The 17,572-nt window shown below is 36.4% G+C and overlaps 1 long non-coding RNA gene across 1 annotated transcript; it reads right to left on the reverse strand.

Moving 5' to 3' along the window:
* Window positions 1–14,916: 14,916 nt before the first annotated feature.
* LOC127841155 (uncharacterized) lies at window positions 14,917–16,962 on the reverse strand. The gene is made up of 2 exons (XR_008030739.1): window positions 16,648–16,962; window positions 14,917–15,024 (listed from the first exon to the last, which is right to left on the reverse strand). It is a non-coding gene; the product is annotated as an uncharacterized LOC127841155 (long non-coding RNA).
* Window positions 16,963–17,572: the final 610 nt, after the last annotated feature.

A 17,572-nucleotide genomic window follows, 5' to 3' on the forward strand; every position in this document is an offset into this window, starting at 1 on the left:
GTATCATGCATTGTTATGTTTGGGTTAAGACACACTGAACAATCAACTGAATTGTTATCTACCGTCGAGTGAATACTCTTGTTTTCTCAACATTTCGATAGTGAAATGCTTTTTGACCTGGCTGTTCTTCACACTAATCATTTGGCAATATGCAGATTGTTTGCAGGTCCATCCAAGCTGCCTCCTAATCATCTTGACTGTCGATTAAGACATACGCACACCAAAAACATAGTTTATCTTTTCTTGCACAACCGAAGCTGACAACTCGTTGTTCTGTCTATATAAAGAATCCCAAAAATTGACATGCTTTCTCTTTACTTAATTTACCTTATTCAGTGAGAAGTCACTTCTCCCTAAAATTTGAGCCCAATGGAGCCCTGGGTGGCATAAAGTTTTGTGCTTGCCTATTGAAAAAATACTATACTTGGCTCATTGAGTTTTGCAGTAACCCCTGCAGCATAAGACAATAGTTGATGTGACCTCTGGCAGTAGCCTCCTCAGAGCTAAGAAAACACCTTAGAATGTTCTGCTCTCACCATCACATGTGCAATTTACAGTTTGTATATCCTGAAATATTAAGTTACCAAACTACTTTTAGCATTTCCCTTCATCCGCTATTGGATCACACTCATAAACATTTGTCTAACAATTCATCCCCCCCTGCTATCATTGGGGCTCTGAAATTGAACTGTTTGGTCCTCATGTCTAAGCTATGAAGCAGCTCTGCACATTTTATTCGCTACATGTACACCCAAAATTTGTATTCACTTAGCATTATTTTCATGGTGATGGCAATTGTTCAAACTTGGAAGGGTATCACATATGACTTGAAAATGTTTATTGTTGTAAAACTGTCCCTTTCAACGTTATATATAGAAGATTCTTTTGTCCTATTTAAGCATCTTCAGCAACCAAGTTTTTCCTTATGTTAGCCATGCTGTGTTCTTTTAAGGACTTACGGGCAGCACATACCTTATTTGTTTGTTTTTGCATTGCAAGAGGAGTAGCCGCAATGATATTGACTGTTTTAAGTACTCTGCCCGAAGAGGTGTTGCTGTTCCCAATTGAAGTATTTGCTCTTTGATAATGTATTACATTTAAATTTTGAATGGGACATATTTAGAAAATTATATGGCATTTGAAATTGACACAACATTGGTTGATTTATCTCAATGATTGGAAATGCAATGCAAAAGAGCCATAGCTCCTGCTTACATAATTAAACACTTATCACCCTTGTGAAGTGCTGAAATTGTGTTCACGCCAATATTTCTAGACTATAATATGAGTTAGAATTTTAATACATCTCAGATCCCTGATGATGCAATTATTTGTATGCCCCCCTTCGAAGAAGAGGGGGTATATTGTTTTGCTCATGTCGGTCGGTCCGTCGGTCGGTCCGTCCACCAGATGGTTTTTAGATGATTACTCAAGAACGCTTACGCCTAGGATCATGAAACTTCATAGGTACACTGATCATGACTTACAGATGACCCCTATTGATTTTCAGGTCACTAGGTCAAAGGTCAAGGTCACAGTGACTCGAACCAGTAAAATGGTTTCCGGATGATAACTCAATAACGCTTACGCCTAGGATCATGAAACTTCATAGGTACATTAATCATGACTCGCAGATGAACCCTAGTGATTTTCAGGTCACTAGGTCAAAGGTCAAGGTCACTGTGACTCGAACCAGTAAAATGGTTTCCGGATGATTACTCAAGAACGCTTACTTCTAGAATCATGAAACTTCATAGGTGCATTGATCATGACTCGCAGATGACCCCTATTGATTTTCAGGTCACTAGGTCAAAGGTCAAGGTCACAGTGACTCGAAATAGTAAAATGGTTTCCGGATGATATCTCAAGAATGCTTAAGCCTAGGATCATGAAAATTCATAGGTTCATTGATCATGACTGGCACATGACCTGTATTAATTTTCAGGTCACTAGGTCAAAGGTCAAGGTCACAGTGACTGGAAACAGTAAAATGGTTTCCTGGTGATAATTCAAGAACAATTAGGCATAGGATAATGAAACTTCATAGGTACATTGATAATGACTGGCAGATGACCTTTATTGATTTTCAGGTCACTAGGTCAAAGGTCAAGGTCACAGTGACAGAAAACGGATTCACACAATGGCTGCCACTACAACTGACAGCCCATATGGGGTCATGCATGTTTTACAAACAGCACTTTTTTTAATCATGAATGTCAAATATGCCATAGACAAGCATGTTGACTTTCATGTTTTTCTGTAGTTTGTTTTTCCTCTCGACTTTGTTTCTATTGTAAGTGAGACTAAATCTGAAAACTGTTATTATGGGGAAAAAAGAACTGGACAGTAAAGATTATTTATTCAGAGAGCTATTGGTACTTTTAAGGCCAGTCCAACAATCAAGGTGTGTCAACACTCATGTGAAGGTTGTCTCCCTTGGTCCTTGAAAGGCTGTTAACAGTAGGTGGACATGTATGCAACTTTGGAGGAAGGTCCATTATATTGTCCAGAAATACTGTAGTGTGTCACTGTGGTGTAAAATAGACAGATTGTTTGGTATACTGATCTTGACTCTTTGACATTATATACTCACTGTCTTGTATTGTTCCTTTGGTAAATGAAGAACGTTAATTTTCCTTATAACAAGTAGGTTACACAGTTTTCTTTGAATGCAACTGAGCCAAAAATAAGTAAGATTATACAATGAATATAGTATGAACAATTATGGTTGGAATCCATTTAGAATGATTTGAGAAAAAAAATATTGTAATGCCTTCAAACAGAGGGTGTAATCAAGTAACAAACACCATGGAAACCTCCATGCCAAGACATGTATTTTTAGCTGTTGTATACCATTTTTATGTCCCCCACAACTATAGTGGGGTACATATTGTTTTTGCCCTGTCTGTTGTTTGTTTGCGTCAAACTTTTGCCTTAACTTTTGAAATATTGAAGATAGCAACTTGATATTTGGCATGAATGTTTATCTCATGGTGCTGCACATTTTGAGTGGGAAAGGTCAAGGGCATCCTTCAAGGTCAAAGGTCAAATATATAGCTTCAAAGCGGGGCAGAGGGGGACATAGTTTTTCTGACAAACACATCTCTTGTTTACTTTTATTATTTGTTAAAAAATGCTGCTCACTTTCCAGCCATATTGGCAAGAAAATGATAAGGGTTTATATTGTATCAATATTCACTTTATATCTCGACTTGCTGCAAAATTTCTTAGCTGGTCACAAAGTTACAGCTCCCACTAAGAAAATTTGCAGCGAGTAAAGTGGAGATAAAAGGCGAATATGAATAAGAAATATACACTCATCACTATCATGCTGATATGGCAGGAAAGTGAGTGGCATTTAAACAGTTAATATAAGTAATAATGGGTATAAAACGGCTAAAAATACCTGTCTTCATGGACGTTGCGATCTTGTTTGTCTCGTGATTATCCCCTCTGTCAAACCTACCTTTTAAATTCACACTTACTTAGGGATGAACACAAAAGGACAGTTGGCTGACCTCACTAATGTCTTTAAGGAAGATTACAGATTACTATAGGTTAAGGTAACTATCCGTGCAGTTGTTTTCCCTGCGAGTTGAAACATAGGTAAAATCGTATCGATTTATCTACACAAAAAAATAATAATTAAAAAGTAAATCTTACATCATACAACAAAATTGGCACCCTTCAGAGAAGTGTGGGCATTTGAGAATGAAATTATTTAGTGAAAAGATGTACAAAACTCAATTAAACTTAAAGCACTCATGTTAATTCCTTGTAGGGTAACCTATTTCTCTCAAGCAATTCTTATGCAAATACTAATTATGATATGAAAGAAATATTTCATGCTGAACATGTGCAAAATAATGAAATTTAAGCAATTTTGAAAAATACTAGTATTTCATGTCTTTCTGCAGTAACACCTGAGATATTATATGGATGGTATATCAGACTATTTTTCCGTTTTCCACAGAGCCTTGTAACATTTTTGCCCTCCTACACAATGGATTTTCTGTGGCCATTTAATAATTGGGCTTCACAACAAGGGATCTTTCTACTAACGACTTTACATTCCTGCGAGTTCATCAAATGCCAATGAAATTCTCTTATCATAAACCTTCTTTGAGAGATTAAAACATGTTCTTTTCCTTTCTGTTGTTAAGACATCTCTCCCGAATGACAGCTATGCCTTTAAGGCTTCAACTTTTTCATACTGTACTTGTATTTGTCTGAAAGTTCAATCCATCGAATGTCCCAAAAGTTGAACCAGATTCTCTCTATTTTGAAGTCATTACCATGGAGCATTATTAATGTTCATGTTTCCTCATATTTTCCTATCAGTCAACAATTTAATATTTAAAAAAAACTAAAGACATTAAAATAATTTAGCATAGAAAATGATTATAGAGACTTCTTACGTTTTTCTCGTAGCAGTTGATGATTGCAAAACAATCTTCATGTTCCGTTTCACTCTTGAACGTGATAGAGAGAGGATGTACAGCCAATTTGTGCAAAGGATGGTGCTCAATCTTCTCCCCAAGCGTTCTAACTTAAGGGGCCATAAAGAAACGCAGAAAACACCCATAAAAAAGGGCGTTTGCGGGCCGTTGTGAACAGGACCATAGTAAATCGCCTCATAAAAACCGCTTTCCCGCAGGGCTTTTGTTGATTTTGCGTTTCAGGAGGGCCGGCGGTATAAATGCCCTATTTTGCACACCGAGGGCTCAGAACCACTGGGTCGAATCTGCTGAAACTTGACCGTATTATAGATTTTGGTCCAAACAAGCTACAGAATGAGTGCTTTTGGATCTGACTGCGTAAAACATTGATAATGGACAGCACAAAATGAATCATTTTCTACAAAAAAAGTCAAATTTAAGTGGCATTTAAATGACTTTTTGACATCGGAGAGTTGCAAATTTTTAAAAAATGTGCACGCTTTGACTTGCTTTTTACAAACTTAGAAGCATTTATGTTTGGGATGTATATAAACCCTGTTATTCAATGTCAAAGTTGGCCAAAAATATCAATACAGTCCCAAAAAAGGCAAAGCAGCAATGCCCCTTTAACATTATTGCTTATGTTTAATTGTACTGTTTAAATACTAGTAGATAACTGTGTATATTTAATCATGTGGCTCTGTATTTCACACTTGATAGGCCACTGCTGGGGCTTGAACCCAGAACTCATCTCACATAGTAAGATGCGTTTTTAGCTCACCTGATTGCTCAGGTGAGCTTTTGTGAACGGTCTTTGTCCGTCGTATGTCCGTCCGTCCGTTAACATTTGCTCGTAAACACTCTAGAGGCCACATTTCTTGACCCATCTTCATGAAACTTGGTCAGAAGCTTTGTCCCAATGAAATCACGACCTAGTTCGAAACTGGGTTGTGCCTGGTCAAAAACTAGGTCACTAGGTCAAAAAAAAGAAAAACCATGTAAACACTATACAAGTCACATTTCATGCCCAATCTTTATGTAACATTGTCAAAATGTTTGTCTTAATGATATCTTGGTTGAGTTCAAAAGTGGGCGGGGCAGTTTTCCTTATTTGGCTATAGAGAAACCTTGTAAACACTCTAGAAGTCACAATTTTTGCCCAGTCATCATGAAAGTTAGTCAAAACATTGGTTCAATTGATGTCTCGGACGAGTTGGAAAATGGTCTAGATCGGTGAAAAAACATGGCCGCCAGTGGGCGGGACATTTTTCTCTATATGTATATAGTGGCAGTTTTCCCTATTTGGCTATAGAGAATTCTTTTAAACACTCTAGAAGTCACAATTTTTGGCCAATCATCATGAAAGTTGGTCAAAACATTTGTTTTATTAATATCTCGGACGAGTTTGAAAATGGTCGGGATCGGTGAAAATACATGGTCGCCAGTGGGCAGGGCATTTTTCTCTATATGTATATAGTGAAAACATGTGGACACAGTAGAAGTCATATTTTTGGCCCAATGTTCATGAAATTTGCTCAGAACATTTGTTTTCTTGATACGAGAGTTGAGTTCAAAAATGGTTCCAGTCACTTGAATAACATGGCTGCTGGGAGGGGGGCAGTTTTCTCATTATGCCCCCCCCCCTTTCGAAGAAGAGGGGGTATATTGTTTTGCTCATGTTGGTCCGTCCGTCCACCAGATGGTTTCAGGATGATAACTCCAGAACACTTATGCCTAGGATCATGAAACTTCATAGATACATTGATCATGACTCGCAGATGACTCCTATTGATTTTCAGGTCACTAGGTCTAAGGTCAAGGTCACGGTGACCCAAAGCAGTAAAATGGTTTCCGGATGATAACTCAAGAACGCTTATGCCTAGGATCATGAAACTTCATAGATGCATTGATCATGACTCGCAGATAACCCCTATTGATTTTCAGGTCACTAGGTGAAAGGTCATGGTCACGATGACCCGAAATAGTAAAATGGTTTCCGAGTGATAACTGAAGAACACTTAGGCCTAGTATCATGAAACTTCATAGGTACATTGATCATAACTTGTAGATCACCCCTATTGATTTTCAGGTCACTAGGTCAAAGGTCAAGATCACGATGACCTGAAATAGTAAAATGGTTTCCGGATGATAACGCAAGAACGCTTAGGCCTAGGATCATGAAACTTCATAGGTAAATTGATCATTACTTGTAGATGACCCCTATTGATTTTCAGGTCACTAGGTCAAAGGTCAAGGTCACGGTGACCAGAAATAGTAAAATAGTTTCTGGATGATAACTCAAGAACACTTATGGCTAGGATCATGAAACTTCATGGGTATATTGATCATGACTGGTAGATGACCCCTATTGATTATCAGGTCACTAGGTCAAAGGTCAAGGTCACAGTGCCAAAAAAAAGTATTCACACAATGGCTGTCAAGGTCACGGTGACTCAACTTAGAAAAATGGTTTCCGGATGATAACTCAATAATGCTTACGCCTAGGGTCATGAAACTTCATAGGTACATTGATTATGACTCGCAGATGAAATAATGATAAAACTTGACCAGGATGTTTGTCTGGACAATATCTAGGTCAAGTTTGACATTTGGTAAAGATTGAATGAACCGACTCCTCGCAGGTGAGCAAACTAGGGCCATCTTGGCCCTCTTGTTCAATTAAACTACAATGACTGTATGGTGTGAAGTGGACTAACAGACACCCACATAAGTGAAAAAATCTTTCCATCAGTTTTTTCAATGACTTTCGATCTTCATTCTTTGACAAATTATCAAAGAATGGTAGCTTTAAAAGATTTTTTTGCATGTCAATGTTCACAACAATTCTCAATATTCACAACATTTTTAGCTCGGCTGTTTACGAAGGTATTCAGAGGTACCTGGGGTATTGTCATAGCAAGCTCGTCGTCCGGCGTCTGCCGTCAGCGTCGTGCTAAAACCTTGCCATTTGTCTCTAAAATCAAAGTGCTTTCACCTACAACTTTGAAACTTCATATGTAGATGCACCTTGATGAGTTCTACTCGCCATACCTACTTTTGGGTCATTATGTCAAAGGTCAAGGTCACTGTGACCTCTAAAAAAAAAATCTGACAAGCTTTCATTTATTCAAATCTGCACCCGCAGCCGAGCGTTGGCACCCGTTATGCGGTGCTCTTGTTTATGCACTGCATCGTTGCCAATAAATTGAGAATTGTTATTATAATGACACTAATTACTTTCACTCTGCCATTGTACCACTTGCTCAGAGTGGCATTGTTGATATTGAACAGTTGCAAGGCCGTCTGCTTCATGACCACCAGGCTGTCCAGCACCAGCTAACGGATGTTGCGGTAGGCCCGGGCCACTAGGGTCCAGCGGTCCTGCCTTCGGCCGCATTGCTTCTCGAGAGATGGGAAGGCGCCGCAGAGCTTGACAATCAAGCATGCCATGATATAGTTGGCATCGAGTTTCTGGACTGACCCTTCATTTTCACCCCGTATAGTTCTGAAAAGGAGTTAGTATTTGTTTTAGAGTCAGAGTGTAAAAATATGCTTTAAAGTTCACTTATTGTACTATTCACTACATTACTGGGCAAACTATTCCGTAACAAACCTGTTCACTATGTCTGTCCCCAGAACGACACTCTGTTTGTTCCTGGCCTTGTAGGTTGATGTCGACACCTTCGTTGGGATTATATGTCACTGTCCAACAATGCAGCATAGTCCACCATGTATTTCAACTCAGACTTAGGTAATTCATCCTTAGCAAAAGTGCCTGCTGTCTTAAACAGTTCCAACGCCAGCTAAGGTCAATTTTTTCTGTCTGAGTCATTTTTGTCTCACCAACATATTGTTTGTTGCACATATTACACGTCATGGGGTATACTGCATTTGCTGTTTTGCAGTTGTGGTTACCCTTGATGGACGTAATGGCACCTGATTTACTCTTGAATGTCTGTGTTGGTTGCATAATCTTGCATGTTTGGCAACAAGCAGTGTTGCATGGGACTGACTCACCAGGGTAATTTTTCACAGTTTCGGGTGTTACTTTGGCGCGCACAAGTATGTCCCTGAGACTTTTCGGCCTTCAGTAATAGGCTATAACAGACTTTTCAGGGAATATTTGTTGTAGTTTTGTCGATGTCATGATTTTGGATCGGTGGTTGTCAATACTTGCAGTAATGTTGGGCAACTCTGGATTATAGTTGACTAAAAATGGAATTCTTGAATTTGTGACCTTTGTTTTGTATGTAAGCAATTCGTCCCTCTGTAGTGAGCTCCCTTTAGCTATAGCCTGGGAAACAATATCATCGTCATATTCTCACTTGCGAAGTTATTGAGCTAGCTCTTGTGTTCTCAAATAAAAGTCACTCTGGGTGCATATGCGTCTACTACGGATTGCTGAATTGCTGAACTGAAAGGAATATTTCTGCAGCAATGACGTGGGTGGCAGCTGGATGGAAGAAGGTATTTATGACTATCCGTTGGTTTAGAATAAAGGTCAGTCTACACAAGGCGTTCCCCTTCAATAAGTGAGACAGTATCAAGAAATACGTGTTTTTCATTCGATACTTCACTGGCAAATTTAATAGAGTTGTGGAAAGTATTAGCCTGTTTAAGGAAATCATTGAGTTTTTCATAACTCTACTGCATGTCAATATATGTATCTGTATACACCAACCTCCTGTAATCACTTATTGTGTGTCAAGATTTTTACCTCATTTGTAAAATTATTGTTTACACTACAACTAGTAATGCACTACTTATTTGGTAATTCAAAATTAGTTTAGAATATCTACACTGTCTTTCCAATAGTTGGTAGTTTCTGAAATGTTTATTACATGATCATTGCAGGCATGTGAATGATTTTATTATCCGCTCATTTGAACCGTAAATTTCAAACCCTGTACCTCACTCACATTAAACTAACAAATGATGAATAGCTATTCGATACGTTTGTGGTTTTCAAACAATATGGCATTAAAATAATTGTGCATATAAATTGTTTACTATCATTGAAATATATCTCACATCACGTTGAACATTTATTCCAATAAAACCCTAAAAACTTCCAACAATACCGAATATTTACTCATGTTTACATCAAATGACGTCACATTAAAGCGTAAAACACACCACCATAATGTGATTTTTAAAACATGTTTCATTAAAATAATTTGGCCATGCCAAATTAATGTTGCACCTTGATACATTTCAGTGATTTTTTTTTGCCCAAAATTACCGCCGATATTCGGCTGCTTCCCAATTGCAAAAAATGACGTTTTTTCCCAAAAATCTGATCAAAATTTCCCAAAAATACATACCAAATTTTCCCAATTAAGCCAATAAGATTACAATGTCATTTAGCGTTAATTTCATAGAACGAGTGCCGATCGAGCTTGTCGAGTCTTCGCCGAATGACAACTGACTTACGAATGTTCGCGAATGTAGCCGAATACGATTTTACGTTGCTATCCACACATCTCTCTCTATAATGCAGAGGATACCGACGATAGTCGATGTATCCCGATTGTTAACGCCTGTTTTTACACACGTCCAAGATGGCGGCAAGCAGACGAGAAGTTTGCGATGAGCAGTGAAGAAAATGATAAATAACACTAAAATTAACAGCGGATATCACATGGTTATTAGGAGATTATTTAATGTGTGTGTCAATTTACGCAAAATACTATGTTTGAGATGAACAACAACAAATATTTATTAGAAATGTTCACAGTGAATGTGCGTCACGGAAATCTGTGTTGGGAAATTGGAGTTCACAAAGTTAAAGCATTAAAGACGACAACCGTTCGAAAATGGAAAGAGACAAACATGATTTGATTTATATGTTAGTGGATCCGTGTATATTCAGATTCATATGCATATTCTGCTTTATTATGTTTGTCACGCTGTATAGTTTGGTGAAATAGCATTGAACTGAGGATGTCAATTGTGCAAGATATTAAAAGGTAAACAAATGAAATGTATTATTTTAGCTCCATTTAATACAACATTAACACAGCAAGAACACAAAAGCGTGTTTGTAAATATTTGTTAATGTTTTCACCATATCATATTTTACTTTAAAAAACATCCTGAATTAAATTCATACTCTTAAAGAGATTATGATTAAATCATAATGGTACATGTATATTGAAGAATCTATAGATTATTGCAAGTTTAATATGCATGTGGAAGGATATTAACTAAAGGTGAACTGTCGATTTTATAACGAAAAATGCATTTTTATAAATATGTATATTCTAAAACGAGTGGAATCATCAAGAGCTATGGCAAAAAATGTTACGATACTAAAAAACGATGTTTTTGTTTTCCGTAAACCGCCCGGGTATTTCCGCCACCTATTTTGGTTGTGACGTCACAGGCACTCAACGCGCATGAATCGGAAACTCGTCCATTGTTATTACGAATCGAAGCGTGAACACTTCGCGCTTAATGTCAAATTTGACACTCAATAGATCTATCATGTTAGCATAATACAATTCTTTTACACAAGTTTTATTGACTTCGTGTGCTTTTTCTGTATTTTTTGCATGACAATCGTTATTCGATATGGTTCAGTGTGTTGCTTTCGGGTGCAAAGAACGTGAGGAAAAGGGAAAGAAGGTTTTTTTCCGTTTTCCGAAGATGATGATACTTGTAAGAAATGGATAAAGGCAGTCAATTCCAGGAGAGTAATCGATGGGAGTCTGGTTGATTTCAAACCGAGTAAGGCATCTAGATTGTGCTTGAAACATTTTGACGACAGTTGTTTTTTTTCATCCTCCAAGTGTTATGGCTACCTATAGTGTTGGAATGGAGTTAAAGCTCAAGCTCAAAGCTGGTGCAATTCCAACGATATTTCCGGAAACAGAGGCATATTAAGCTTCAAAGAAAGCTCCACTAAATCCCAACGACCTTGGGCCAGGGAAGCGCAACCGAGCGAAGTATGGCGCCTATTCTAAAAGGAACCAGACACCGGTAATTATGTTTCTAATGACTAATCTATGCTTGTTTATTTTGATATTCACAGTGCTAAATAATTTTAGTCTGATTAGACAGCATATTATTACAAATGATTTCAAGACATTTGTATTAAAAAATGCGTTGACATCTGGTTAGAAAATAATGCACAATAGTCTCCGATGCAAGTTTATTTCAAATACTGGTCAGGCTAATACAAAGGAGAGGAAGCTGTAATGTAGAAATATTGTTTGACCTATAGACTATAGTATTCTCACACATTGTTTTGTCAAACATTTGAATCCGCAAACAACTTATAAGTATTTCTTCACAGTATTAACCATGCATTATATTTAAATAAATTATATTTTATCAATAACATAAAGGTGGTCTTATAAGCGCAGTGGTTGATATGTGTCCTTCTCAGCTAGGTGACCTGAGCTCAAGGCCATTTCCTGTATATTGTTGAGTAATGTCAGAGCTGTTGATGGTCAACATACAGGATGGATTAGGTTTTTCTGGATAATGAGCCTTCCACTCAGAACACATCCGCAAAAAATGGAAATCTTTCTGTACCAAGTAGCTGGAAAATGCTGCTTATATGATAATTCCAATTTCATCCACACTTTAAAACTCTATAGTCAGTTTATAAGGAATGCTGGGGCACACATGGGTTCGATCATGTACAGCCTTATGCCCAGTATGAATATGCCAAATTATTTTACCTTTTAATATATATTTTTCAAATTTTCTTATATTTTGTATGCATGTATGAATTAATGGCTTAGTGACAAACAATTAATTAAAGCACTTCTCTTATTAATAAGGAAAAATAGGTTAATCAGTGGAACAGCTTTAAAACTGACAAAAACATTCCATTTGATAAATAAATAAGACTAGCTAACTCACCAAAAATATTCAAGTATAAAAATAATATTGGGCTTATTTCAATTACATTTCCATAAGATAAGAAAGTATGAGAGAATCAAAGTGCTGGTAAAACAATAATTATGTAAACTTTCTTATATTGATATATTGAACAAAATAAAAAAAAGTACTGTCTATTACACAGATGATTAAAAGACATTGTAAAAGTAAATTAGAATAGTATTAATAAAAATATTAATAGTATTTACTAACACCATTCAGCATGCTGTATTGAATTATTCAGATAAAAATGTAAATTGAGAAGGGTTTTGTGCATGGACTGTAATTATTTGTACAATTTATTATTTCTTAAACAATAAACAGCTTGGCGTTTCTCTGAAATAATATTCTCTAGATTCAATTAAATATAACAAAGCACATGATTGCTTCTTAGTTTCTAAAGTTTCAAGAATGTCCATGGTTACCAGTCAAATTGACACCAGTTACCAGTGTTGTGTATTAATCCATACAGAACTGCCATCAGTGTCTTGGAGTTTATGGCTATTTGGTTGTTGAATAGCGCCTTATCTTTGGATATATCACAAGATTATGGTAGAACACAGTATGGTTTCAAGATAAAAGATTATTCCTAGCCCAATTAAATCAACAAACATTCATAAAATGTATTACTATCAGAACAGTGCCCTAGCTTAGCAAACCAAGGGGTGCAGTTCCAAGTCCCACCCAAGGTCTCACTATGCCCTACACCATGCTCTTGTGTGGATTTTATCATATGATTATAAAGGAAGTTGTATTTATCAATAAATTAATATTTATGTTCAAACTGAAAATAGTTTTATTTATAATAGAAATTGAGTTTTCAATTAACAATCATGTTATTAGAAATATTTACTTAATTATAATGAAACACATGCTTTTATATTAAAATGATGCAAATGAGATAATATGGCTATGTGCACTGAAGAGCTCTAAAGAATTAGCACCCTTCAATTTCAAAATCCGAAAAGGAAACTGGTCAGACTATCCCCACTACCACTAAAAGGCTAATGATTGCAATATATCTGTCGCGTTCTGAGAAAACTAGGCATAATGCCTGTGTGTAAAGTGTCGTCCCATATTAGCCTGTGCAGTCCGCACAGGCTAATTAGGGACAACACTTTCGGTCTTAACAAGATTTTCAGTAAAAAGGGACTCCCTTTAAACAAAAAATACCATTCCAGCAGAAAGTGTCGTCCCTGATTAGTCTGTGCGGACTGCACAGGCTAATCTGGGACAACACTTTACGCACCTGCATTATGCCCAGTTTCTCAGAGTGCGACACATATTATTTCTAAGTTCAATAGCATAGTTTGGCTTATATTAAGTGATATTAACATTTGTGTCATTCTGTCATTATTCTGTGTGAATTTATAAAAAGTAACATGACAATTATTTGTAGGACCCATATTCATCATGTGTGGAAGAGCCAGATGTCTGTGAAGAAATGTCTTATGAACAGTCGCCTGTTCGGATCAGTGATCCTGAATTATATTTTAATAATGTGTATTCGCAGTCATCACAGACATCTGAGGTTCGTAATAATGTCAATTAATAATTAGTTTGTTTAAAAATCTCCAAACAATGTCAATTATTAATAAGTGTGTTTAATTATTTCCAAACAGCCTGTTTTTTTATGTGATAGGAGTTACATATTTACATTGGCTTGAAAAGAAAATCCTCAATTCTTGTGATATAGTTTTTATTCTTTATTTTCTGTTTCTATACATGGGGAAACTTTCTATTTTTTATGCTCCCAAAGGGTTGCATATAGTTTTTGAACTGTCCATCAGTTCATCCGTCTGTCAGTCTGTTAGTCCGTTCGAAAACTTTAAAATTGGTCATAACTTTAGCAATATTGAAGATAGCAACTTGATAATTGGCATGCATGTGTATCTTACGGAGCTGCACATTTTGAGTGGTGAAAGGTCAAGGTCAAGGCTATCCTTCAAGGTCAAATGTCAAATATATGCTTCAAAGCGGCGCAGCAGGGGGCATTGTTTTTTCTGAAAAATGCAAAATGTTCATCATTTCAGACGGTTGTATTTCGGCCAACAGAACATAAGGGATTCACTGTCAAACCACAGGGAAAGGACAAAAGTGTTGGGGCCTCTGTTGTGTGTCTCAGTTCATATTCCTAAGTACAAGGCTGGACACCATGTGGTTAAAGCAGTTAAAGAGAATTGCACTTATGGTAATGTATTCATAATGAATTTTATTGTATAAATAATAACCACAGATAGCAATATTGAATTATCTTGTTGAAGAATTTTGTTTTTGCACATAAAAAAATACATTACCGCTTACAGAAATCACCTGAACTTGTCCAATATGTTGAAACAAAATTTAGAAATTATGATTCTAAAATCTGGTAATTATTCTGAATGTAAAACAACATTAAATGTATTTGCATTTTGAACTTGTTGAGTTTTTAGAATAATCTTGATACAAGTCTCTTTTTCTGAACAGATAGTGAAATTATCTAAGATATCAAAATAAATACATGAGTTAACATGCAATCTTTTATCTAATGTTTGGTTTCTTAAAGCAATAGATTTCTGTAATACATGGTTGAAGACAACAATACAAAAAACATTCATTGTTTATTATTCTCTAATAAGAAGGAACATTTTATCAATAATTATAATTTATTTTAATATAACTTTCAGACTATGTTGATGAACTAATGGCAGAGCTGCTTAGTATGAAAGAGGAGTACAAGAGCGATGCCAATGCAAGGGCTGCCTCTGGCAACATTCTGTTTTCACCGCCACCCCTGTCTTCATCTGCAAACAGAATCCTGAAGTCAGAGGCTGTGCAGAACCATCGTTCGAGATTTAATTAGCGAACAGGGATGGAAATGAGTGGTTGCCCGTTATGTTGTATAGTTATCTATTACTTTTAAAGAAAGTATTGGTTACACATGACACTACATTTACATAGTACTGGGCGCGTTAAGGCTTACGATGGGAAACCAAAAAACTATAGATGGTTGTCTATGTGGGCAACCAACTGTAAAACGTTAGTTTCCATCCCTGGCGCAGCAAAATCCAATGTATGAGTCGGACGGAAATCTCTGGCGAATGGCTGCCACAGCGCATGACGGAAGAGGTCGTCAGTCCTTCTTGCTCAGACGGTGCCAAATCCAACGAGCCAGTCTTCTATATGCAATGTATCTGTATACTCTGAAGTTATAAATGTATAAGGATACCATTATGATAAATATTAGTATGTTTAGTAAAACAAAGGTACTTTTCAACTTGACAATTACACAAGCCATGCTGTAGCAGATTCTTACTTAAGTTAACAGTTTAACAAACTTATTCAGCTTGAATATAATATTATATAATATATATTTTACTGAAAATATGTCAGAAATCAGATTTTGTAAGCAACTTCACATCATGTTGTAGCAGGTTGTTATTGTAGTGTACTTATGAAAAAATTAAACAGCTTGTATTTATATTTTTATTTCAAATGTTGAAAAATAATAATGAACTGGCATTTGTAAGTAACCAAAAATCATGGTGTAGAAAATTGATACTTCATTTTACAATTAGATAACCCAGGCATCTTGTATACACGCGTATTTTAATGTTGATTAAAATTGTTGTCTTTTTTATGTTATTTTTATTATTTGTATCAAAACATATTTAACCAGGTTTTCCGAAGGAAAAAACTGGTTATTAGATTGGCGAATGCGGGCGGGCTGGCGGGCTGGCTGGCGGGCGGGCGGAACAAGCTTGTCCGGGCCATAACTATGTCGTTCAGATTTTAAAATCATTTGGCACATTTGTTCACCATCATTGGACGGTGTGTCGCGCGAAATAATTACGTCGATATCTCCAAGGTCAAGGTCACACTTTGAGTTCAAAGGTCAAAAATGGCCATAAATGAGCTTGTCCTGGCCATAACTATGTTATTCATTGTGAGATTTTAAAATCATTTGGCACATTTGTTCACCATCATGGGACGGTGTGTCGCACGAAAGAATCACGTCAATATCTCCAATGTCAAGGTCGCCACGACTAAAAATAGATTATAAAAAAAAAAAAAACTTACAAAGGGGGTTAATTTTGTTTGTTCATTTCAAAAGTTCAGTTTGAGTTTTCTCCCTTTATCAGATTTTTTTTCACAATGAAAACCTGGTTTTGTGACAATTTTGTCCCTTGTTACAGTATGAAATACAAATGACAAGTTCACACAAAACATTGTGTTATTTAATGTCTACAGTGTATTTTCTTTACAAACAATCTGTCCTGGTTTCATAAACATTTTTAATAATTAATGACAACTTAATCATGTATTGGTTCTTCATCACCGATGGGACCATTTACATCAAGGAACTCATAAAACGAAACTTCAATGACATCTGGATGGAGACAGTTAGCTTTGAAGCCAGTATGCTCAGTTATGCACTTTACCCCTGCCTCGTCCATCCTTTCCATCAGCTCTGGGTATTCTGTGCAGCATTTGCACTCAATCTGCACACGATATGGTGTGCAACATGAACATGCACACCTGAAAATAAAAGAAATACGTCGAATTGCAATACAAACATTCCTTCCTAATCAGAACAGGTTCAAGTATCCGTTCTAATTTATAATAATTAGACCATACAACCTAGTCATATTCAACAAGCTTGTACTGTAGAATAACAATCAAAGAATAATTTTATTTTGTTTTTTGCCGACACCTGCATGTAACAAAATTATATATTTACCAATCCGTATTCCCAACACGATGGTCGTCTTGGGCATCAGCAAAATTTTCCTCGCTGTCCGAGTCAGAATCAGAAAAATCTGATTGACTGTCACTAAATTCTGGCTCATACATATACGGTTGAACGGAAAACTCATCGTTATCGCTATCATCTTCCATTTTTCAACAATTTTTTAACTAAAGTTGCAAGATATAATACATCCGAAGCCATTTATAATGCTGGCTCGTAATTGAGTCGTTATTGAGTGCCTGTGACGTCACTTCCGGTTTGAATGAAAATGGCGAGAACATCGGAATGTGTGAAAAATCGCGACTTTGTTCTATTCGTTCTCGCTAATAACACCGTATTTGAAATGAAGTGAGGTGCGAAATAGTTTAGATATGCACTAAATTCGATAAATAAAGGTGTTTTACTGGTTTTTAAAACTGTGGCAGGTGAACTTTAACTAAACGTTGTAAGAAAACATGAAAGCAACACTTTATAATATAAAAATGCTGTCAAACATGAACTTAGCAATTTTTAT

This window comes from Dreissena polymorpha, chromosome 8 (assembly GCF_020536995.1).
Source record: "Dreissena polymorpha isolate Duluth1 chromosome 8, UMN_Dpol_1.0, whole genome shotgun sequence".
NCBI classification, from domain to species: Eukaryota; Metazoa; Mollusca; class Bivalvia; order Myida; family Dreissenidae; genus Dreissena; species Dreissena polymorpha.